Genomic DNA, 16,906 nt, shown 5'->3' on the forward strand with positions numbered 1-16,906 from the left:
GTAACAACATGTTTTATAACTGGAGAGAATTCACCAGCAGGACACCAAGGCAGAAATCCACATCCTGAAAGAAAGGCAGGCAGGCACCAGATCAGCGCTGTGGGGAATGTGTCCTGCACGCGCTCTGCTTCCCGCTGACTGATGGCCCAGCCCTCCCTCTGCCATCAGCCTGGAAGCTTTACCTCTGGCAGAAGTCTCCCTGTCTTTTGTTAGGAAAAGCTACAATTGGAAGCCTGCTTTTCTAAAGCATTTTTAAACACACAGTGTGCTTCCCTGAAATACGCCTGTGCCTGCAAGAGTCCTGTAAGTTAATTCCTGCCACCCAGGGAAGTGTCCTAATTTTCCCTGACTTTTACTGACCTACTCCTCATTGTGTACCTGGCTGTCTTTAAGCTGGGGGCCAGTTTGAGATTGGAACAGCAAATTTCATGGACGAGCCTGTCAGATGGGTATGTATGTGCCGATGTAAAGCCAGATTGAGGCTAAGAGAACGAGTGTGAGCAGAAGAAAGAGAATAAAATCCTACTGCAGACGGTGATGTGGAAAGGGATGTCGTTTCTGGCACTGACACTGTGCCTGGTCCAGTGCCCTGGCTGTGCCATCCAGGCAGCTCCGGTGCCTTCTGACAGTCCTGAGAATGGAACACAAGCCCCCAGGGATGTCTTTGGAGCCCTAATTTTGGTGCACTGCTTTCGTGCGCTCTGTTTTGCACGCCACACTTGGAAGATGGCGTTTTGAGACTGCTTCCAAGGAAAGCATGCTTTTATTAAACTCCTAGACCAAATTGCCTCTCTGTTGACCTCTTTCTTTGTCAGAGACGTGATGGGTTATTACATTTGTGATTAAAAAAATCCGTCATCGGTGTGTTTTGCCTTTTCAATTTTGTAGGAAGGTGATTGTGATGCCGGTTCTCAGAGGAACACAAGGATGAAGAAGAGAGACCATATTTTGTGGTTTAAGGAACTTGCCCCTCAGAGAAGGTTGCCCCTTTTTTTCTGAGTTCACTGCTGACCGTGTGGCTCAAATGGCCGTAGAAGGTCACTGAGCTGACCGAATACACATTATATTAATTCTGCACAGTGTGAGTGAAGAAAATGGGCAGACCAATTTCTTAAGCCAGTGACTAGACTGTAGAGGTCAATACAGATAAATTTGGAATTTTTAGAAAATCCAAACACTTATCCTCACCATGGCTGTTCACGTAATACGTCAGCAGCTTCTTGCTTCATACAAGCTTTCAGCGTACTGTCTATTTGGATCTAAATGTTTCAGAAATGACTTCTCCCTCCTATAAAACATATTGAGCACAGAACTGAGTTCTTGAAACTCAACTTATGTGTGACAAAGCTATAGCTCCAGCTTTTAACTCAGGTGATGGAGAAGACAAGGATAAGGATTCCTTTTCTCTGAGGCTAGACTGATGAAATTATAGGATGATAGATACAGTCTAAAGGTCAGTCCCTGGCTGCTCTTCCCAGAGGCCCTCTGCCTCATACCTATCCTGCTGGGATGGCTCCCTAAGTGGTTTCTTCATTCCCAGCCTCTAGTCTCCAGTCTGCTGTGACTCTGCTATACTTCTTTGTGCTAGAAGAGTGATTTGATCATGTCTCTCCTCTCCTTGAGCAAACCTAAAAGAATTTTCCCTCCAATGGCCAGTCCTGTCTTATCTTGGCATTTGAAGCTGTTTATTAAGTGACCATTTCTACTGTCTCTTTTTTTTTTTTTAACCATTTCTACTTTCTTTTTTTTTTTTTTTTTAATTCTCTTCTGCTAGGCTCTCATATGAACTCTTTATGGCAACTGAATGCTATCACAGAAGGACCTCTTGTACTTTCCCCAGTCTGGGGACTTGGTCAAGTATCTTTCTGTCTCCCTGTAAAGTGTTTCCACCCTGCATTTTTGCCTATCACAATTGTACAGTTTCCTCAAGGCAGAGCTGTGTGCCATTTCTCTTAAGAATTCCCTGATGGATGTATCACTTATTGGTGCCAAGTGACTGAGGTTATATTCGCAGCTCTTGGACAAGGTTCTTAGATTCCCCTTAGTCTCAGTTACTTGTCTATGTATAACCACTAAGCACCTTTCATCTTAATACCATAAATGACAGTGACCTGATATTTACATGTCAATCTCATATGGGCATTATCACAATGTATGCTCTGTGGCATTCAGTTGTTTTCATACATGTTTAATTATAAACACCAGCAAGCATGGAACCATTTCTTATATGATTAATATCCTTCATAACAATTAGGTCTGTGACTTGTAAAATTTTTTCCATTAAATATGTGATTGAAAAACTGAATAAAATCACCCCTAGTGAAAACTCTACTTGATGGTGATACTACGATTTGAAAAATAATAAACCGAGAGGGGAACTCCTTGACAACAGTTCACTGCACTGTTTCTAACATTTAACTTGAAGTATAAATAAATGGATTTTAGCAAATCAACCTCTCTTTGAAGTTAACTGAATGCTAGCTGTGTTCTGGAATGAAAGGGTTCATGCATCTCTGTTAAGAAATGCAAAACAGATAACGGCAGCGGAGTCAATAAAGTCAGTGCCTCATCTTGAACTGGGTGAGCAGTCCCTAAACATTTGTTACGTAGTTTCTTCAGCAGACTGTTTATGTCTAATGTGTTCTTTTTTTCTTAAAAGAAAAGGATATTTGCATTTTCGATTCACAATTTTCTTACTTACTAGGTACCTGACCTTTACAAGCATTATCCAAATTAATTCTTGGAACAGTTCTATGACTTACAGTTATAATGCACATTTTAAAGTTGAGAAAACTAAGGGTGTAAGTAAGTTGGCCTAGGTCACACAGCTAAGTGAGCTGTAGAGCAATTATTCCAACCCAATCCCTTCTGATTCCAAAATTTAGGTTCTCTCTAGTACCTCAAGTGATTTCTACATGTGCTCTACATTTTCCTGCTTCTTGGAATCTGTGCATGCTCATTCCTAAGCTTATACTACCTTTTCCATATTCCTTATCTCAGAAATATCCTTCTTTATTCCCAATCCTGTTCTCTCTCAGTTTGGAAGTAATCGTTCTCTTCTTCAGAATTCTCAAAGCACTTAGATTTTTCTCAAACTCTTTAATTTAATTGTTTTCATCCATATAATATAGTCATGTGTACCTTTATGTACCACATCTTCCTTCCCACATAGGAAGCTCCTTGAGGGCAGAAGCGATGCCCTTTGATTCATTTTGTATTCTTCAAGATGGACTAGAACAGTGTCGTCACCTTGTAAACCTTTGTGGTGGATAGGGTCGGGGAAGAAAGGAGAAAGAGGGAAAAGGAAGAGAGGAAGGAATCAAAGAACAATAGAAGACAGTATATAATTAAGTGTTAAATTGTGTGGTTCAGACTAATTATAAATTCCTTTAAAAAATGCAATTTTATTACTTTCAAGAACATAAAGTTAATTAATGGCTAACAAAATGTTGTCAAGTAGCTGTCTTGTCATTCCCACTGTAATTAATCAATGCTTTTGGCAGAAATGAAAAAGTGGACTTAAGCCCAGCCCATCTCCAGATTATTGAGAATTTTAAATTAGAACAGTCTGAAATAATGAGGTTATTGCCACCCCTTGGTTAGACAGAAGTCTAAAGATGAAAGCATATGGTGATAAAGAAGACATGTAAGAAATTTCTAATCACTTTTTCCTCTTTAATAGTACTAATAAGGGCATCCTTAATTGTTAAAGCACATATAGGACCTTATTTGCCAAAACATTATAGCACGTTTGCTTAAAACTTTGAATTCTTTCTTAATTCCTCTTCTCTTGATTAATTTAATGACTCATTAATTCATTTTGTAAAAAAGAGGATCTAAAAAGGCTTTTAGAACAAGCTAAATCCATACACAGTAGTGAAGCTGCTGCAGCCCGTCACAGAGTGGGTGGGAAGAAGGGGCTAGAAGAAGGATCTAGAAGTGGTAGGAGAGGATTTGGGAGCCATTCAGAACACGCATCAGGAAGAGGAAGCACTGCTGAGTAGCCTCAAGTTTCTTTCTTAGATGACTCTTTGGAGAAGATTAGGGAACATAGAGGGATAGAGAGATTTGTGAGGAAGAATATGGAGTTAATTTTGGACTTACTGTGTTTGGGATGCTTATGAGATATCCAATTGGAATTGTTCATGGAGCAGTTCACATACAGATCTGATGCTCAGAAGTGAGGGTTACTTGAAGATAACTAATTTTTGAATCACTGAATGTGGTAAAGGAAGATTTTCACAAAGGACAGCATGTGAAGTCAATAGAGAATAGAACAAGGAAGGGTACCACGAAGATTGAAGGTAAGATTCAGAAGAAGTGTAAGAAATTGTTTTGAGAAGTGATATCCAAACAAGTCCGAGAACCTCTTGAAGAGATTGGTGTCAAGAAACCTAAAAGAAAAGATTTTAAAGAGGGGATCTATTAAATAAGAACTGAAAAGAAGCCATTCGATGTTGCGCTTAGAGGGTCACTGATGCTGGCAGCTTATCATCCTAGTGGAAAGGAAGCCTGACTGGAGCTGGTTGTGAAGTAAGAAGTGAGAAAGTGGCTGTGTCTATCATAGACCATTCTTTAAAGAAACGTAGCAGTTAAAAGAGATAGCTAGTGGAGAACCTGGGAGAAACAAGGAGATTTGGGAGTAAACAGGATCTAGAAAAGTGGTGGTGAGATCACTCTTGAACAGGGACAGCACCATCTCCTGTTCTGAGAGAAGAGTGGCATAGTCCTGAATGTTTATGACTTCAAGATAGATCTGATGAAGAGTCCAGCTCACTATTTCATTTGTAATAGCTTTGTTTAGGCATATTTTATGGACCATAAAATTTATCCACTTTAAGATTACAATTCAATAATTTTTGTGTTTTTTTATTGATACATAATATTTGTTCATGTTCATGAGGTACATACGATATTTTGCTACATGCATAGACTGTGTAGTGATCACGTTGGGGGCTTTAGGATAGCCATCACTTGGGTATTTATCATTTCTGTGTGTTGAGAACATTTCAAGTGATATCTTCTAGCCATTTTGAAATATACAGTACATTGTTGTTAACTATATTTACCATACTCTGCTATTGAATATTAGGACTTATTCCTATATTCTATGTCCTTATTTTTTATTCCTATATCCATCAGCTAACCTTTCTTCATACCTCTCCTCTCTACCCCTTCACACCCCTCACATCATTTGGTAATAATCATTCTACTCTCTACCTCCATGAGATTTTTTTGGCTCCCACATATGTGTGAGAACATGTGATATTTGTCTTTCTGTGCCTGACTTACTTCACTGAATATAATGATCTCGTTTTATCCACATTGTTGCAAATGGCAAGACATGATTTCATTTGTTTTTATAGCTGAATAATATTCTATATATTCCATTTTGTGTAGATGCCACATTTTCTTTATCCATTCATCAGTTTATGGACAGTTAAGTTGATTCCATATCTTTGCTATTGTGAACAGTGCTGCAGTAAATGTGGGTGCACAGCTATCCCTTTGATATACTGGCTTTCTTTCCTTTGAATAAATACCCAGTAGTGGGATTGCTGGATCATATGATAGTTCTATTTTTATTTTTTGAAAAATCTTTATATTGTTTCCATAGTGGTTGTACTAATTTACATTCCCACCACCAGTCTGTAAGAGTTCCCTTTTCTCTGCTTTCTGTATTATTTTTTGTCTTTTTGATAATAACCATTCTAACCTGGGTAAGATGATATCTTCTTGTGGTTTTGATTTGCATTTCTCAGATGATTAGTGATGTTGACAATTTTTTTCATATACCTCTGATCATTTGGATGTGTTCTTTTAAGAAATGTCTATTCAGATCATTTACCCACTTTTTAAGAGAATTACTTGGTTTTTTGTTTTGTTTTGTTTTTGCTGTTGAGTTATTTAAGTTCCTTGTGTATTCTAGATTATTTCCTTATTGGATAAATAGTTTGCAAATATTTTCTCCCATTCCACAGGTTGTCTCTTCACTCTGTTGATTGTTTCTTTGGCTGTGCAGAGCTTTTTGGCTTAATATGGTCCCATTTGTGTATTTTTGTTTTTGTTGTGTGTGCTTTTGAGGTCTTAGCCATATAATCCTTGTCTAGACCACTGTCCTGGAGTGTTTCCCCCATGTTTTCTTCTAGTAGTTTGATAGTTTTAGTTCTTCCATTTCAGTCTTTAATCCATTTCGAGATGTCTTTTTGATATGATGAGAGATGGGGTCTAGTTTCATTCTTCTGCATAGGAATATCCAGTTTTCTTCAGCACCGTTTATTGAACAGTGTGGTCTTTCTCCAATGTATGCTCGCGGTGTCTTTGTCAAAAATCAATTGGCCATAAATAGGTGGATTTATTTCTGGGTTCTGTATAATGCTCCATTAAATTATGTGTCTGATTTTATGCCAACACCATGCTGTTTTGGTTACTATAGCCTTTTAATATATTTTGAGTCCAGTAGTGTAATGCCTGTGCTTTGTTCTTTTTGCTCAGGATTGCCTTGACTATTCGAGCTCTTTTTTAAAGTTTCATATAAATTTTAGGATTTTTTTTTTCTATTTCTGTGAAAAATGCCATTGGTGTTTTTCGCAGGGATTGCATTGAATCTGTAGAGTGCTATGGGTAGTATGGTTGTTTTAACTCATCCAATTCATAGGCACGGGATACCTTTCCATTTGTTTCTGACTTCTTTAACTTTTTTTGGTCAGTGTTTTGTAGTTTTCCTTGTAGACATCTTTTACCTCTGAAGTAAAATTTATTCATAGATATTTTATTTTATGCAGCTATCATAAGTGGGATTGTTTTCTTGATTTCATTTTCAGCTAGTGCATTCTTGGCATATAGAAATGCTACTGATTTTTGTATGTTGATTTTGTATTATGCAACTTTACTGAATTTTGTATCAGATCTAATAGGTTTTTTGGTGGAGTCTTTAGGTTTTTCTAAATACAAGATCATATTATTTGCAAAGAGGGACAATTTGACTTTCCCCTTTTCCAATTTAGATGCCTTTTATTTCTTTCTCTTGCTTGATTGCTCTGGCTAGGACTTCCAGCACTATGTTGAATAGGAGTAGTGAAAGTGGATATCCTAGTCCTGTTCCAGTTCTGAGAGGAAAGGCTGTCAGCTTTTCTCATTCAGTATGATGTTAGATGTGGGTTTGTCATATGTGGTCTTCGTTATGTTGAAGTATGTTTCTTCTCTGCCTGTTGCTGAGTGTTTTTTTTTTTTTTTTCATGCAGGGGTGTTGAATTTTATCAAATGCTTTTCCTGCATTTAGTGAAATGATCATATGGCTTTTGTTCATTTTGTTGATGTGATCTATTGCATTTGTTGATATCATATGTTGAACCATCAATGATTTTTTAAAGTGAATGTATAGAGTTGTGTAAGCATCACCACAACCCAGCATGGGAACACGTCCATCACTCCAGAAAGTTCCCTTGTGGCTACCCACAGTTAACCTCCATTTCTAACCACAGCCTTAGGCAACCACTGATATAATTTCTTTATCTATAATTCTTTTCTGGACACTTATATAAATGGAATCATGCAATATGTAGTTTTTGCATCTGGCTTCTTTCATGTTTTTGATGTTCCTTCTTATTGTGTAATAATATTATATTATAAAAGCATAACACGTTTTGTTTATTAATTCACTAGTTGCTAGACATTTAAATAGTTTTCAGATTTGGGTTATTATGAATAATGTTGTTATGAACATTCACCTACATGTCTTTATGTGAATGTATGTTTTCATTTATATTGTGAAGATCCCCAGGAGTGGAATTGCTGGGTCATATGTTAAGTTTATTTTAACTTTGATAGAAACTGCCAACTGGTTTTCCAAAGTTGTTGTAATATTTTACATTTCCACTAATAATTTATGAATTTTCTGTCTTCTCTAAATCCTTACCAACACTTGTTACTGTCTTTATTTTTTATTATAATCATTCTAGTGGATGTATAATGTTATCTTCTAGTGGTTTTAATTCGCATTCTGTTAATGATTAACGACTTTGAGAATCTTTTCACATGCTTATTACCACTCATGTATCTTCTTGTATGAGGAGTCTATTCAAATATTTTGATCATTTCTTAATTGAGTTGTTTATCTTCTTATGTTGTAAGAATTTGTATATATTCTGGACACAAATCCTTTATTAGCTGTATGGTTTGCAAATATATTTTCCCGGTCTCTGGCTTTTGTTTTCATTTTTTAAATGGTTTTTTTTTTTTTTTTGAATCACAAAAGTTTAATTTTGATGAAGTCCAGTTTATCATTTTTTTCTTTTACAAATATTTTTTTACTTTGATATCTAAGAATTTTGCAATCCAAAGTTATGAAGATTTTTCTTCTATATTTTCTCCTAGAAATATCACAATGTTAGTTCATACATGTAGATCTGCTATGGATTTTGGGTTTTGTGTTTGACATGAGGAAAGGGTCTATGCTCATTTTATTCACATGGATGTTCAGTGTTTCTAGATCCATGTGTTAAAAACAGTCTTTTTCCTCATTGACTTGTCTTAACACTTTTGACAAAATTCGGTTGACCATAAATGGAATTCATGACTCTTCATTTCCTCCTGTGAATGGGATTTAATTTTGGAATCTCAATTTTATGTTATTGATCTAAATTTTTAACTTTGCATCAATACCACACATTCTTGATTACTGTAATTTTATAGTAAGTTTGAAATTGGATAGTATAAGTCCTACAACTTTGGTCTTCTTTTGTTTTAGTTTTTTCTATATCTTTTGCATATCTGTATATAGTTTGGAAACAGACCGTCAATTTGTATTAGCCTGCTGAGATTTTAATAGGGAATGCATTCAGTTTATAGATCAATTTGGAGAGAATTGCCATCATGATATATTGAGTCTTTAAATCCATGAACATGGAATGCTTTTTCCTTTATTTAGATCTGTTTTAATTTCACTACACAGTATTATGTAGTTTTCAGTGTAGGCATTTATTACTGTTTAATTTTTCTCGATGCCATTGTGAATGGAATTATCTTCATTCCATGTTAGGCTTGTTTATTGTCAGTATAAAGAAATACAATAGACTTTTGTATGCCACTGCTCTTTGCTGAAACCTTGCTAATTTGTTTACTAGTTCTAATAGTTTTTTGTGCACTCTTTAGAATTTTCCATATCCCGGTTGTATCACCTGAGAATAAGGACAATTTTATTTCTTTTTTTTTAATCCTTTTCCTTCTTTCTCCCTCTCTCCCTCTTTCTCTCTCTGTCTCTCTTTTCCTCCCTCTCTCATTTTCTCTCTGCCTCCTTTCCTTCCTATCCTTTCTCCCTCCCTCCTTCACTGCCTCCCTCTCTCTTTCTTCCTTTTCTCCCATATTGCATGGGTAGATCCTCTAATACAGTGTCAAAAAGAAGTGTCAAAATTAGACATTCATGCCTCTTTCCTGATCATGGGGGAAAACATTTAGTCTTTCATCATTGTTGTGTAGTGTTAGTTGTGGATTTTTCTTAGCTACCTTTTGTGGGATTGAGTCTAGTCCTCTTGGTTGAGAAATTTTTGTTGTTGTTCATTTTAAATCATGAATGTGTGGTAAATTTTTAAAAATGTTTTTCTTTATCTTTTGAGATGACCATGTGGCTTTGAAAAATTTATTGGTATATTTCATTAATTGATTTTCAGATACTAAATCAAGCTATCATTTTTGCAATAAGTTCCACTTAGCATGGGTGTATGATCTTCTTTAAATACTGTTGAAGTCAGCTTACTAATATTTTATTAAAGAGTTTTGTATCGCCGGGCATGGTGATTCACGCCTGTAATCCCAGTACTTTGGGAGGCCGAGGCTGGCGAATCACAAGGTCAGGAGATCGAGACCATCCTGGCTAACAAGGTGAAACCCCGTCTCTACTAAAAATACAACAACAAAATTAGCTAGACGTGGTGGTGGGTGCCTGTAGTCCCAGCTACTCGGGAGGCTGAGGTGGGAGAATGGCGTGAACCCGGGAGGCAGAGCTTGCAGTGAGCCGAGATGGTGCCACTGCACTCCAGCCTGGGCGACAGAGCGAGACTTCATCTCAAAAAAAAGAGTTTTCCATCTATGTTTATGAGATATAGTAATCTGTATTTTTATTCCTTATGTTTTTGGGCTTTACTATTGGATGACCATAGGCTCATGAAATAAGTTGAGAAATTTTTCAACTTTTTCTATATTTTGGAAGAGTTTGTGAAGTATTGGCATATTTTGTTTTTAAATATTTGGTAGAATTCACTTCTAAAGTCACACAAGCCTGGCTTTTCTTTGCCGAAGATTCTTCATTGCTAATTTAAATGCTTGATTTAGTTTTATTCAGATTTTCTACCTCTTCTTGAGTCATTTTTGGAAATGTGTGTCTTTCTAGGAATTTTCACATTTCATATAAATTATCTAATTTCTTGGCATAAAGTTGTTAATAGTAGGGTCTTCTAATCTGTTCATAGTCTGAAAACGTAGAATCTTTAAGGGCGTGTTTCCATGTTTTATCCAAAGTAGATAATATTTTTCTTCTCTCTTTTTCCTGGTTAGTCCAATTAAAAATTTGTCAGTTTTATCAGAGCTTACTTCTTGTTTCATTGACTTTCTCTAATTTTTTTGTTTTTTTTTTTCATTGTTTCTCCTATCATTATTATATCACTTTTTCTGTTTGATTTTAATTTAGTTTTCTATTCCAGTTGTTTAGATGTAAGCTTAGATTATTAGTTGAGATGTTTTGCCTTTTTAACATAGATGTTTACAGGTGTAATGTCCCTTAAGCACCGATCTAACTGCATCCCATAAATTTTGAATATGTCAAGTTGGTTGATAGTGTTGCTCAAGACTTCTAGTTCTGTTGTGTCTTGACAGTGGGGTACTGAAATCTCCAACTTTAAATGGTGACTAGTCTATTTTTTCTTTCGGTTTTGTCAGGTTTGCTTGCTGTATTTTGAGATTGTGCTTTTAGGTATGCATACCTATATAAGTATTACATCCTCCTGATATATGAACTCTTTTATCATCCTGAAATATCCCAGCTTGTCTTTGAAATAGTTCTAGTCTTAAAGTTTATTTTTTTTCTGGTATTAAAAAATTTTCCTTTCCAATTTACATGCCTTCTTTCTTATGGTTACTGTTTGCATGGTACATATTTTCATCTTGTTACTTTTAACTTCTTTTTAGCTTTGAATCTCAAGTATAGAAACCTGAGATTATTAAATATTTTAGATTTTTAGATAGATTATAATAAACTGGATCTTACTTTTTTTATCCAATCTGACAATCTTTGCCTTTTGTTTATTTTATTTTATTTTTTATTTATTTGCTTATTTTTTTTTCAGGGGGTACATGTGCAGGTTTGTTACAAAGGGATCTTGCATGATACTGAGGTTTGGAATGTGATTGAATCTCTCACCCGCCTAGTGAGTATAGTACCTGATAGGTAGTTCTTCAATCCTGTAACCCTCCCCACCTTATATTCTCCCATGTCTATTATTCCCATCTTTATGTCCATATTTACCCAGTGTTTAACTCCTGCTGATAAGTGAGAACAGGCAATATTTGATTTTCTGTTTTTGTGTTAGTTCACTTAGGACAATGGCTTCCAACTGCATCTATGTTGCTGCGAAGGATATGACTGCCTTCCTTTTTTATGGCTGTATAGTATTCCATGGTATGTATCTACCACATTTTCTTTATCCAGTCCACCATTAATGGGCACCTGGGTTGATGCTATGTCTTTACCATTGTGAATAACACTAATATCTTCCTTTTCATTGTGATATTTATATTATTCATATTTACTGGTACTTATTTTTATGATTGGATTTACATTTGACATTTTGCTATTTGATTTCTGTGTGATTTCTCTTTTTAAGTTCCTCTATTTCTTCTACATTGTCTTATTTTGTATTAAATAAATATTATAGTGTACCATTTGAAATATTCTGTTAACATTTTGTCTATTTGAGTTAATTTTTAGTGGTAACTCTAATGAGTATGCTACACATTTTAGCTTATCACAATCTACTTTAGATTGATACTGACTGAATTCTGGTAAAATGTAGAAAATGTCTGAATTTATCCCTCATATTTGAAAAAAAAGAGGTTTTTCTGAAAACAAAATTTTTTGTTAATGGTATTTTATTTTCCTTTTAATACTTGAATATATGTTATCCCATTGCCTTGGCCTTCATTATTTCAGATGTGAGGTCAGCCATCTTAACCTTAGCAGTGTTCCCCTGTAATTTTTTTTTTTGTATGGCTATCAATTTTTCCTATACGGTCGTTTTATGTTTTTCTTTGGTTCCAAAAGTTGGATGATTATGTGTCAAGGTGTGGCTCTTTTTCTAGTTATCCTACTTTGGATTTGCAGAATTTTTTAGATATCTAGATTAGTGTTTTTAATCAAATTTGGGAAGTTTTCACTGGATTATTCACTGAGTATATTTTCTGCTTCCTCTTTGCTCTCCTTATGGGATTCCCATTATTATATATGCTGGCACTCTGAGGCATTGTTTATTTTTCTTCTATCTTTTTTCCCCTCTTTTTCCAATTGGGTAATTTATATTGATCTATTTCTACATTCATGGATTCTTTCTTCTGTCATCTCAAATCTGCTGTTGTGTCCTGTTGTGTCCTCCAGTGAGACTTTAATTTTCTCTTTGGACTTTTTGTCTCCATAATTTGCATTTGGTTTTCTTTATACTTTTGTTTTCTTTGTTAGACTCTCTATGTATGGATTGTTTTGTTGTCATATATTCCTTTAATTTTAAAAACATGGTTTTCTTTAGTTCTTTAAACATATTTATAAGAATGGCTTTGAAATTTTGACTGGTAAATTCAACATCTGGGGACAATCAGGGAGTTTCTATTGCCTACTTTGTTTTGTGTGGGTCACAATTTCCTGCTTCCTTGCATATCTCATCATTTTTTTAAGTGCACGTTTTAGAAAATATATTTTAGCAAATATTGCTAGCCTCACTTTTCCTGCAAAGGTTGTATTTTGCTGTTTTTTTCTGTTTATGCCTTTCTTTGTTTAGCAAATTGGCTAGGCCAATCTGTGGAATCTGTCTTCTTTGCTATGCATGACATAGTCGCTAATGTCTTAGGGATTTTTTGTTGTTTTTAAATTTTCTTTAATTTTATGTCCTGTTTTAATTTTTAAGTCTCTCTTCCCATAGGTTGCCCCAGGATTGAGTTGACATCCAAGGTTTAAACAGAAGTTGTGCTCAAACATCTTGAGCCAGTTAGTCCCCTTCTGATAGATTTGTGTATGGGTAGGGAAGCAACTTCAAAGTGCAGACCATTTCCAATGTCTCCTGATATTTGTTTTCTACTGAGTCCTGTCATGTCCTTTCTGCTCATGTTTCCAGCTTCAGTGTCAACTAAGAATATAGGCCTGACTTGAGCCCTCTCCAGGCTATGGTGTGTGTACATGTAGATTTATACTTGCCTAACCCTGAGCAGAACCTGGAGTAGTTATTGGCCCTCCCCTCTAGCCTTTGAGAGAATCAGTTCTACCAACAGCGCCACTGGCTTTGGGTGTCACTCGCCATTCCAAGTAAGTAAGCCCCTGAACCAGGGCAGAGATGCCACTGGTCCTCAGGTGTTACCGTACCCTGGAGGAACCTCCATGACTGAGCTGGGGCTGTAGTCAGAATACCACAGAGCCCCACAGTTCTTAACCGAAGTTCAGAAGTTTTACATGAACATATGCTTCTCAGATTGTTAAGATTTCGTTCAATTACCACTCCACTGGAATGGTTGATTTTGTCAATTTTGCTCGACTTTATGCTCTGTTTTCTTGGACGGAATATTTGACAGTCTTCTTTCTTTGCCATAACAGAAGTCACTGGTCTTTATTTAGCACTGTTCTCAGACATTTATAATTGTAGCTTTGGGTGATGTTTCTTCAGAGTCCGCATGATATTCGTTACCACAGCTCTAAATTTGTAAGTACACTCTTAGTCCCACGTGGCCCTGCAAAGGACACTGCCCGCTCTTTGTGAGTTGCCTTGAGCTTAACTAAGAGCCCTCTAACACTTAGGTTCCTAGATCCTACCTCTGACTGTGAAGTAAATTACAAGTTCATGTTTGTTGAGTAGAATAATGTCAAATGACAGTTCCTAATCCACGCTTCTCTTGAATTCCCTGGTTAAATTCAGGGGAAACGTTCCACAGACAGCTTTATCTCTGAAGTTGTCATGTGGACTGGATACCTGTAACTGCATGGAATCAAGTACAGCTGGAGGAATCTAAGAAAATGTGCATTGTGGTCCTTTAAGATTTGAAAGGTGCAATTCAAAGGCTGTTAAGACCTTCAGCTGGTGATAATTGGATTTGTAAGACAGCGCAACATGTGATAAAAATGCTCCTGTTGGATGGGATCCCAGTTTTCTTCTATCCTTCCTATTAATGTGATAAATGTTGCTGTCTCAGCTGATAGGGCCATGTTGGATAATCAGATTGGAATCAAGTTTGAGTTCCTCAGGCTGGTTCCATGTGAAACTCGTGGGAAGATGTTACAAAAATACTATGGAGAATACAAGGAGGACCTAGGATTGCAGAGGGAAAATTTTACTTTGATTAGGAGGCTCTGCAGCGTGGGGAAGACACATTTACTATAGACCTTAGTCACGTGCTGCCGCCTGTGCGTGTCATATCTCATGGGGGACTGTGGGACATTATCTCCATTGTTACTGGGCACATGCCATTGTGGAGCCTGGGGAGAAAACAACAGCAGCTCTCCATGTGGGTGTTGGGGCAGAGAGGAGCCAAAATAATGTTGGAAAATTAAACCTCTCTTAATTAAAGCTGATGGCAAACAAACACAAGTAATAATGCACTACAGCTGGGAAGCACAAGTACAATGTGAAGCTGAACAGCTGTGAAATTGAGCCTTCTGGTCACAGCTGGGCCTGTGAGAAGGCCAGACACCCTGGCAAAGGTGTTGCCCCTGGCTGCAGGGCTGGCGGGGCTAGGGTGGGCAGCCAGAGTGGCTTGCTCTCCTGGTTGTTTTGGAGTTTGCCCCCACTCCAGTGTCTGGCTCTCTTTGCATTTCCAGACTCCTTCTCACCAAGAGCACTCCTCTGTCCTATAGGATTATTTCGGGTTCTTCTCAAAGTGAATAGCATTATTGCAAGCACTAGCGTTGAGGGGATAGAAGGAAGATATACGCTTTGTTGTTGTGGTTGTGGTTGTGGTTGAGACGGAGTCTCGCTTTGTTGCCCAGGCTGGAGTGCAGAGGCACGATCTTGGCTCACTGCAACCTCCAAAGCAATTCTCCTGCCTCAGCCTCCCGAGTAGCTGGGACTACAGGTGTGCCACCATGTCCAGCTAATTTTCTGTATTTTTGGTAGAGATGGGGTTTCACCGTGTTAGCCAGGGTGGTCTCGATCTCCTGACCTCGTGATCTGCCTGCCTCGGGCTCCCAAAGTGCTGGGATTACAGGCGTGAGCTACTGCGCTGGGCCGTTTTGTTGTTGTTGTTGTTTGTTTTTTAAATGTAATAAACTTCCTACAGAGAGGGAAGGAGGATAGGGTATATTGTTTTTGTGTTTTTAAAATTGTTTGCTCTCTGCATTTCCCCAAAGACATCCAGGCTGTGCCTTCACTGTCAGCCTGTTCCTTTGGTCAGTGTCTGCCACTGTGTTCCTGACCTATGGACTTAAAAGGCTTGTGCAGTTGTCCTGGCCTTCAGTATCTGAGGGGCGTTGGTTCCAGGATTTCCCTCCAATATTAAAATCTGCAGATGCTCAAAGCCCTTACGTAAAATTGGAAATATTTGTAGAAAATCTATGCATATCCTCCTGTATGCTTTTAGTCAACTATAGATTGCTTATACTGGCTAATACAGTGCAAATGCTATATCAATCTTTACTGTATTGTTTTGGATTTTTTTGTTGATTTTGTTTTTGAATAGTTTTGATCCCCAGTTGGTTGAATCTATGCATTTGGAAGTCGTGAATAAGGAGGGCCAATCGTAGAGGGCAAATGTGGGACTGTTTCCTCTCTAAAGAGAGAGAGAAATGTACACCTCAGAGGTGCAGATATGGTTTGGCTGCACTTATGCTGGGATAGGTATATTCTGGACTTTCCCTGAAGTTGTCAACTTCTGACTCAGTCACATGCTTGACCTCTGAGCATGTAGCTCTCACTTTCACTTGCATGTTAGCCTTAGTCCTCTTACTCATCTGTCTGTCAGATTTAGTTGATCTCTACAGAGGTTAGGAGCACACACCGGCCACAGCCACTGAGTGTCAGGATTATCAGGATGGACTAGACTATGCTGTGGAAACAAATAGGCCCTGAGATCCTAGTGGCTTAATGTGATAAAGTGAATTATTTGTCTCTTTATTGCCTGGAGTAGGTTGCACGGACCCACAAAATGTCTCTCCACTGACCGGAGACTCCTGTGTCTGAATTTCTTCCCTCATGTGGCACCAGCACCTTGGAGGCATGGGATTGAGCCACAGAGGGGAGAGAGGCTAGAAGGCTGAGCAGTGGGGTAGCAGGGAACATTGAGCAAGATGTTTCATGGCCAGATCTAGGACTGGCCTTTCTCTTCATCGTCCATTGTCATGTAGTCGTTCACATGCTGTGGGACTCACTGCAAGGGAAATTGGAGAAAGAGGCCTGTCATCCTGCGTGCCCAGAATTTGGTGAGCAGGTGGTGGTTATCTTCTACATTTTAACAGTCTACCCAATTATTGAAATCTTAATGCCTGGGCTTGAAGGGATCTTTGGAAGCAATTTTGTAATTCTTCTATCTGCACCTAAAACACCTTAGACCAGTGCTTCTCAAAGTGTGGTCCTGGGACTTGGCAGTGAGCATCACTTGGGAACTAGTTAGAAATGCACATACTCGGGCCCCATTTCTGACCCATTGTATGAGAAATTCTTAGGGT

The 16,906-nt window shown here is 37.6% G+C and overlaps 1 protein-coding gene across 27 annotated transcripts in view; it reads left to right on the forward strand.

The window, feature by feature from the left end:
* Window positions 1-16,906, forward strand: part of NTM (neurotrimin) — a 1,404,754-nt gene that overhangs the window by 1,077,243 nt on the left and 310,605 nt on the right. The gene's annotated exons all lie outside the window — the stretch shown is intronic.

The sequence above is a fragment of the Macaca fascicularis genome, chromosome 14 (genome assembly GCF_037993035.2).
Source record: "Macaca fascicularis isolate 582-1 chromosome 14, T2T-MFA8v1.1".
Lineage (NCBI taxonomy): Eukaryota > Metazoa > Chordata > Mammalia > Primates > Cercopithecidae > Macaca > Macaca fascicularis.